Source organism: Macaca thibetana, chromosome 4, assembly GCF_024542745.1.
Source record: "Macaca thibetana thibetana isolate TM-01 chromosome 4, ASM2454274v1, whole genome shotgun sequence".
Lineage (NCBI taxonomy): Eukaryota > Metazoa > Chordata > Mammalia > Primates > Cercopithecidae > Macaca > Macaca thibetana.
This window is the reverse complement of record NC_065581.1, coordinates 86,481,087-86,489,288: the sequence shown is the minus strand read 5'-3', so window position 1 is coordinate 86,489,288 and position 8,202 is coordinate 86,481,087. Positions and strand designations below refer to the sequence as shown.

Below are 8,202 nucleotides of genomic sequence, written 5' to 3'. Positions count from 1 at the left end.
ATATGTAGTATCTTAAACATAGCAAGAATTTTATATCTTAGTTCATTTAATGTTTAGTTCTCTTACCTTCCCCATTACCTAAGTAGCCACATTTTCTCAAAGTATTTAGCTCCTTAGCTATAGAAAAGAATGAGATAAATACAAATGCATATACTAAAATATTTACAAATAAAGTAATAACACTGGCTTCAAAATCACCCAAAGAAGTGGGAAAAGTGGGTGGAAGAGGGAATAAGACTGACCATGGTTTCATAATTACTGAATCTGGGAGTGAGGTACATGTGGGTGAATTACACTAGTCTAATTGTGAAATTTGCCACAATTCAAAGTTTTGTTTTTGTTTTAAATCCCTCTGGGGCCGGGCGCGGTGGCTCAAGCCTGTAATCCCAGCACTTTGGGAGGCCGAGACGGGCGGATCACGAGGTCAGGAGATCGAAACCATCCTGGCTAACACGGTGAAACCCCGTCTCTATTAAGAAATACAAAAAACTAGCCGGGCGAGGTGGTGGGCGCCTGTAGTCCCAGCTACTCGGGAGGCTGAGGCAGGAGAATGGCGTAAACCCGGGAGGCGGAGCTTGCAGTGAGCTGAGATCCGGCCACTGCACTCCAGCCTGGGCGACAGAGCGAGACTCCGTCTCAAAAAAAAAAAAAAAAAAAAAAAAAAAAAATCCCTCTGGAACTGATACTAACATATACTTCATGGATGAACCTCAAAAACATTATGCGCAATGAAAGTAGCTGGAAACAAAAAAACCATATACTATCTGATTCTATTTATATGTAATATCTAGAAAAGGCAAATTTATGGAGGCAGAAAGGGGACCAATGGTTGCCTGGAGCTAGGGGTGGTAGTGGGGACTGATCACTGAATGGCATGAGGAAACTTTTTGGAGTGATGAAAATGTTCTCAAACCAGATTCTGATGATGGTTGCATGCTGTGTAAAATTACTTTAAAAATCACCAAATTGCATAGTTATAATGGGTACATTTTATGATATATAAATTATACCTTAATAAAACTATTTTAAAATTCGAAAGCTCTGAAGATACACAGACACAGAGAGAGACAGAGAGAGAGAAATACATCCACTGTTATTTGCTAATACTACACTTAGGAAGATAAGACTTGCAGGAAAAGTGTTTAAAAGACACAATTTAGAAAACAGGACAGTTTCCCAGGATTTCAAAGATCCCCTATTATGGTGGAAAAGCAGCATCTAGTCATATATACCACTTCTTGTAGTCTTCCTGCAAAGCTGAAAATTAGAAATCGAAAAAGAAAAAAGGAAGCAGAGGCCTGTTTTTGGTCCAGCTGAAGCAGTCAGCCCCCACTTCACGCAGCAGCACTCACCAGGAGGCAGGAACTTACCAGGGCGAGGAGGGCGACAGTCACAAAGCAGAAGACAGGCACGCTGAGTGAATGGATGGATGAATAAAGAAATAGTAGTTTAAAGCTTCAAATTCAGTTTTAAATGTCCTAAATGATCAGCTTGTACCACAGTAATTTTTGTAGATTCAGAAAACCATGAATGGAAACCTGGTTTTTGTTGCAAAGTAATTGTTTGTTTGTTTTTTAAACTTTTGGGAGAATCTAATCTATTCATAATCACCTCAGATCAAACCAACCTGGGAAGGAGGAAAACAATTAATTTGAAAGTTCAGACAGAAAGCATCTCTGACAAGTTGGAATTTATACGAAACAGAAAAGAAGCTATAAACTCACCCAGAGCAGGGGACATTCTGTTTGGGGTAGAAGCTTTAGCTGCTGCAAAGTAAGAAGTGGAATAATTTTTCATCAATATTCTCAGATGCTCTATTAAACAATAAAGGCAAGTGTTTATGCTTAGATGTTATGACAGACTTCTTATTTACAGACCTAAGTTTTCCAAATTCTGAAACATAATAAAAGTTTGTTCTTTGTCACTTGAAAATAGACAGCAGGATTTAAATTTTACCTTTCTCCCGGATCACCTGAGGTCAGGAGTTTGAGACCAGCCTGGCCAACATGGCAAAACACCATCTCTACTAAAAATACAAAAACTTAGCTGAGTGTGGTGGCAGGTGCCTGTAATCGCAGCTATTTGGGAGGCTGAGGCAGGAGAGTTGCTTAAACCCGGGAGACGGAGGTTGCAGTGACCTGAGATCACACCACTGTACTCCAGCCTGGACAACAGAGAGAGACTCTGTCTCAAAATAAATAAATAAAATTAATTAATTAATTTTATCTTTCCCCAAGGCACATCTCTGAAAGGGGAAAGGGAGAAAAGACAGACTTCCTGGGCCTAGTCCCAATGGTACCACCCAGCATATCTCTGCTCACATTTCTGTGTTTACACGTTGACTTCAGTGAGTTTCCTGCAAGCTTGTTATCAACAGGATCCCAGCTGGTCATTTACTCTGCCCTCTGCCATTAATCTCCAACAGAACCTCACTTACAGCGTACCCTAGATGACCTCACACCCCTTCACAGGTGGAATTCTGTTCTGTTATTCATTTAAATATCGTCTTCCCAAAGGAAACTCCTAAGTACTTTAATTACAGTTGGGGGGGAGGGTGGAAAAAAGCTTGTTAATCCCCATTGTCAGTGTTTCCGAGACCTGGAGAAGCACAACTCCAGAGTCTTCATTTTGTAGATGGGAGACAGGTTTAGTAAGATGTCCTAAAGTCTGAAGGTGGCCACCAGTTAGCTCCAGGATTCTTTCTCTTTCTTGGGGGCCCATGGAATTGCATATGAACATGTACACTGGGGTCAACAACATGGACTCCAAATCCTGATGCCACAATTACTACACAAGAGAATGTGGGCAAGTCAGAAACTTTCTGAGCCTCAGTTTCCTCACCTAAAAAAATAAAGATAATACCTATAACTTGCAGATGGTTGTAAAGGTAAAACAAAATAAAGAAAAGGTGTCCTAGACAGCATGTAGTAAAGGGCTGGTGTTTGATAAATGCAATTTATTGAATGCAATAAATTATAGCGAGCTGAATATAATTAAATTACAGTATTGAATTCCTACAAAGCCCTATGCTAGAGTTTGTTTGATAAGTAAAAAGCACTACTTTCTCATTCTGTAGTAGAAAAATGAGCCAACAGAAGAGTACTGAAAAGTACTATGAAAGTAGGGCTTCCCTACGCCTGAAGCACCAGCGGGAGCTACTTGCAGAGTGTGGAGTTGATTCCATTTATATAGTACCTGTCAGAGTCCCAGGCACAATACAAGCCAACATCTACCTGCAAAGAGGTGAGCCCAGCAAAAGAGCTGTACTGGGCTCAGCCCTGGTCCTATCTAGAGTTTAGGTCAACTTGGGGTCTGAGGGCAGACAGATTCCCTTCCCTGCTGTGGAAGAGATCCCCCCCACCCTTCTCCCAGAAGTCCAGTCCTGAAGTTGGACCAGTGCTCCCGGAGTCATGGGGTTCATGCCAAATCATGACCTTAGAAACGCCACTTGGCTTTTTTTTTTTTTTTTTTTTTTTTGAGGCGGAGTCTCACTCTGTCGCCCAGGCTGGAGTGCAATGCCATGATCTTGGCTCACTGCAAGCTCCTCCTCCTGGGTTCATGCCATTCTCCTGCCTCAGCCTCCTGAGTAGCTGGGACTACAGGCACCTGCCACCATGACCAGCTAATGCTTTGGATTTTTAGTAGAGACGGGGTTTCACCGCGTTAGCCAGGATGGTCTCGATCTCCTGACCTCGTGATCCACCTGGCCCGGCCTTGGCTTCTTATCTCTCGCCAAAGGTTCCAAGACCAGGCCCCAAACCAGCAATCAATTTCTTCTTCACACATAGTGACTGATTTAAAATTCTCTCTGATGTGGTGATGAGTTTCCTAACATCAGTCCTCGTGGGTGTTTTATTTTTCCTATAGGTTGAATCCAAGCAATAATCTTCAAGCAGAAGTAGGTGTCACTTTATAACTGGGGGACTGGAAAGCAGAGTGCCCTCTTAACTGCTGTCCTCATGAAGGCAGGCCGTCCACACTGCAAGGATGGTGTGGATAGGAAGAAAAGACTGGCTGCAGGGGAGAAGAGAAGGCAGTAGAGCGCCACTTCTGTAATTAGGCAGCAGCTGCATGCAGTGCTGAGGTTCCCCCACCAGGAGAAGCTTGATTGCTGATAGCTTCACAACGAAAAGCAGGTTCCTATTAATGGTCTTTCTGAGTCTGCAAAACACTGCTTAAAGGATTGTGACAGAGACTTCTCCTTGACCAAACTTGAGTTGGACTCTTCTGAGCCCTCTTCTTGACTTGGCTTCAATATTAGTCCCCACCCTTGCCAGGCCTGCACAGCCCAGTGTTAGCAAGAATCCTGTGAAGTCAGTTTAGAAAGAATCCTCCCACCCCTGATATTTGATCCCATTACTATCTAATCAAATTCTTCATCCTCCAGGTGACATCTGATCAAGAGTTATCTGCCTTCAGCAGGAATCCTGTTAGTTTAGCATGAATCACCTAACCCTTGATGTCTTCTCTTAGTAATCTTCCATCCACAGACCCCCATGGCCTTTTCCTTGGCTAACAACACCACTCTTTTTTTTTTTTCTTGGTAGAGAGGGGATCTTGCTGTGTTGCTCAGGCCGGTCTCAAACTCCTGGTCTTAAGTGATCCTCCCGCCACCATACCTGGTCCTCCTACTCACTTGTGTTGTATTCAGAGTTGAACCCAATCTCTCTCCCCTAGTGCAACTGTCTTGACACCTAGCAGGATAATCCTGAAGAAAGTCTCCCTTGCCATTTTAACAAGTATCAGAATAACTTTTTCTTTAACAATTGTAGTGGGTTGAACAGTGGCCCCCAAAAAGTTATGCCAACTTCCTAATGCCTAAAATCTGTCAGTATTATATGACAAAAGAGTGAATATTACCTTATATAACCCCCCCCAAAATGTGGTTAAATTAAGGATTTTGTGAGGAGGGGCTTATCCTGGATTATCACAGTGGGCCCTAAATGCAGTCACATGTATCCTTATAAGACAGAGACAGGCTGGGCGTGGTGGCTCACACCTGTAATTCCAGCACTTTGGGAGGCAGAGGTGGAGAGACTGCTTGAGCCCAGGAGTCTGAGACCAGCCTGGGCAACACAGTGAGGCCCTGTCACTACAAAAAATTTTTAGAAATTAGCTGGGCACGATGGTACATGCCTGTAGTCCCAGCTACTCAGGAAGCTGAAGTGGGAGGATTGCTTAAGCCCAGGAGGTCAAGGCTGCAGTGAGCTGAGATCATGCCACCGTATTCCAGACTAGGTGACAGAGCAAGACCCTGTCTCAAAAAAAAAAAAAAAAAAAAAAAATGTAAAAAGGAGAGGGAGAGAGAGAGATAGAGTTGACACACAGAGACACATAGAAGACAAGAGGAAGTAAAGATGAAGGCAGAGATTGGAGCCATATTTCTCAAGCCAAGAAATACATACAACCTCCAGAAACTGCAAGAGGCAAGGAACAGAATTTCCCCTAGAAACTCTGGAGGGAGCAGGGCCCTGCAACACCTTGATTTTGGACTTCTGGCCTCCAGAACTCTGGGAGAATGCATTTCTGTTGCTTTACACCCACCACGTTTGTGGTAATTTGTTACAAAAGGAAGCCAATGTGAGGACTGAAGTGCGAGTCCGTGTGTGCAGCCAGCTGAAGGGTTATGGGGCCATATATTCACGTCTATCATGTGACATTTTTACAATAAACTTGGATTATTTCTATTATAAAAACTAATAATGAAAAGTCATAAGCCATGAGTATATGTGGAATTTGGGGCACGGGGAAAGGCAAAAATATAATAATGTGTCATGCAGGTTAGGAAGACAGCTGAAAAGATACAAGACTTTCACCTGCTATTTCTCAACTGGTAGATATAAAACTTAATTAGGTCCCAAAATGTACTCATTCTTAAATTCTAGCTCACTAAAGAAAAAAATGTACCAAATGGTTCAGTTCTTCTAGAATGGGGAGGGCCTGTTGTGAATCTCTGAAAGAGGCGTGGACTGGTTTCATGTTACAAACTTCTTCACCTGGCTTAAAGATGTTTACTACATCTCACAGGAATGAGTATACATTAATTGATCATTTCAAGGAAATAAAATGCCATGAAAATATATTCGTTTAGGAAAAAGCAGTGAGAAGTGCAGGTTCAAGAACAAAACGCAGAAAGTGGCTTAAGGCAACCCTCTAGTGGGGTGTGCGTGGTTGTCTTCAGCAGGCAAAATCAAGGAGCATTTACACATCAGGGAGCATTACTCTCCCTGCAAACACACATGAGTGCAGCCACTTGGGTAACAAACAAACCTCACCCTATGTTTTTTGCTGGGTCACCCAGTGTTAACAGCCATTACCTAAAAGGCAGCGCAATGAACTATCAAATGATCCTCTACAAACAAGGAACTACTCAAACCACCACAAAGGCACCGGGTCAGTTACATGCTTTCCAGCAGTATCTCCTGCCATACCTTTCACACAATCCGCGCTCCAGCCAGGCAACTAACTTCTCTCTTCCCAAACAGGGCTCTGTCTCCCAGTCCCGGCGCTCTGTCCAGAAATGCCCTTATAGGGAGGAAAAGCATCTTTCCTTACCCATGCTAGGTTCGTGGCTGAGGCCCCGTTACAAAAGACAGATTAACCAGAGAAAAGCATGCACATTTATTCAATGTAAGTTTTAGGTGATGTGGGAGTCTTCATAAGGAAATGAAGACCCAAAGCAATAGGGAAACGTGTGTTTTTTTAACTCTGGGTGTGATGAAGAAGTGGAGAGCAATGAAGTATGATTGGACAAAGGCAACAGGATCTAATGGTAATAAATCGGAGGAAGCACAGCACGACCTGTTTGTGCAGATTCTTCTCTGTGACTCTTCATCTTCAGGGAGAATTACATTCTTTTCCTCCAGGTATAAGGAGAGGACCTCATGTACGAAGATCTCAGGACCTGCTTCAGGGAAAGTTCAGACAATTCTTCCTAGATTGTAAGGACGGCTTCAGGGGAAAAGGGCAGGGGTTGCGGGGGAAGTAAGAGCAACCCTCCTATATCTGCAGTTTTCTCAAGTTTCTTCAACTTGAAATATTTTGGGGTCACGTGTCCTCTACCCCAACACCGTCCCTTTTGTAATTTCGGCCTATGAAAATCCAGACTGTGTTCATTTTCTAGGACTATCATAACAGATTAACACAAATGTGGTGGCTTGGTACAACAGAAATGTGCTCCCTCACAGTTCTGGAGGCCAGGAGTCCAAAATGAAGTTGTCGGCGGAGCCGTGATCCCTCTGGAAGCTCTTGGGGAGACCCTACCAGCTTCTGATGACTGCAACAACATTCCTTGACTTGTGGCCTCATCATTTCAGTCTCACTCGTCACATGGCCTCATCCTGTTCTATGTCAGATCTCCCTCTGCCTCTTAAAAGAACACTTGTTAGATTTAGGGCTCACCCAAATGATCCAGGATGACTGCCTCACCTTAATCACACCTGCAAAACCTTTTTTTAAAATCAGGGAGCATTCACAGGCTCCGGGGCTTAGGACATGGACTTATCTTTCTGGGGGCCACCATGTGACCCACTGCACAGGCCAAGCGGAGACGGCACTTCTCCCCAGAAGCCTTCCCTGCTCTCATTTTCTAGACTGCAGAGGTGGGTTTTCTCTCAGACACACCGTGCAGTTTCTCACAGCTGTGTTCGGTCCAGCTGAATCAGCCAGCCCGCTGCTTTTCCAGAGCAGGACCTCCAGAGCGGGTGCTCATTAGGGCAAGGAGGATGTAACGAGGTATCCTCTGCAGTCACCACTGTGTCACAACAGCCTTTTGCACCTGTCTCCCCGCTATCATCTGAGCATCTCCAGGGCAGGGCCCATGTTACTCATCTTTGCATCGCCTGCACCTCATCACAGTACCAATGAACAATAAGGGCTTCAATGACATCTGATATTTGTCAAATAAAAGAATGAAGCTATCTGTATCACTTACACAAAACACACTGTTTTGTACCTTGCTCTTCATTATGAGTTATCACGTATTTGTGTACTACACAACACCTGCTGGGAAGATAAATATTTACAGGATTCTCCCAACAATCCCTGTCAGTTACACCCATAAAACTGATTTGAAGACCCAGTAATGGGTTGAAAACCACAGCTGGAAAATCACTGACTGAGGTGACTGCTAAGGTCTTTTCCAGCACTAAATCCTATGACGACCAACAACTAGAAAAGCAAATGGGCATGCAATTGAACTGA

The 8,202-nt window shown here is 43.7% G+C and overlaps 1 long non-coding RNA gene across 1 annotated transcript; it reads right to left on the bottom strand.

Annotated features, from left to right (window-relative positions):
* Window positions 1-665: 665 nt before the first annotated feature.
* Window positions 666-2,348, bottom strand: LOC126953848 (uncharacterized). The gene is made up of 2 exons (XR_007725380.1): window positions 1,957-2,348; window positions 666-1,766 (listed from the first exon to the last, which is right to left on the bottom strand). It is a non-coding gene; the product is annotated as an uncharacterized LOC126953848 (long non-coding RNA).
* Window positions 2,349-8,202: the final 5,854 nt, after the last annotated feature.